The sequence below is a fragment of the Anneissia japonica genome, unplaced genomic scaffold (genome assembly GCF_011630105.1).
Source record: "Anneissia japonica isolate Jap-2015-1 unplaced genomic scaffold, ASM1163010v1 scaffold287710_len209622_cov133, whole genome shotgun sequence".
In the NCBI taxonomy this organism is placed as follows: domain Eukaryota; kingdom Metazoa; phylum Echinodermata; class Crinoidea; order Comatulida; family Comatulidae; genus Anneissia; species Anneissia japonica.
Window position 1 is genome coordinate 70,142 of NW_022742733.1, and position 636 is coordinate 70,777.

The window sequence follows — 636 nt, forward strand, 5'->3', positions numbered from 1 at the left end:
ATGTGATATAAAAGGTACCGAGTGGAGGTTACCCTTATTTAATAGGATGTTTTGCGTAATAATAATACTCCAAGCAATACAATAGTACACAAATCCAGACACAGAAATACACACAGTACAGGTACTTATACTCCTGTCCGATTCGATTTCGAATTATGAAAAGTGTAGGCTATGGCATCGAGACCTTTGACGATTAGTGCCCAAACTTTTTTTACAAAAACGTAATGCAATAATAGCATATTGACTACTATTGTATATTTTCGAAATATTTCAGCCGCTCCAAATCTCTTTCCTATTCTTCCTTCTTCCTTTATTTATTCACAATTTTACGTTTTATTCATATTTTCCATAATGTTATACACTCACATGTTATAGTCACTCGTTTAGGCCTAGGCTAGACCTCGGCTTTGCCTATTATATTACTATATAATTATTTAAAATATACAATTTTAATAGAAAGATTATTTTTTCATACTTAAACAATACATTAAATTTAAATATAATGACGTTAACAAATAAATTTCAATAATTTAAACGTGTACATATCACTACTACAATAATAAGATTGATATATTTTTTCAATCTTAATAATCAATTTTATATAGCCGGAGTTAGTTTCGACCTGGGCAAACCTTT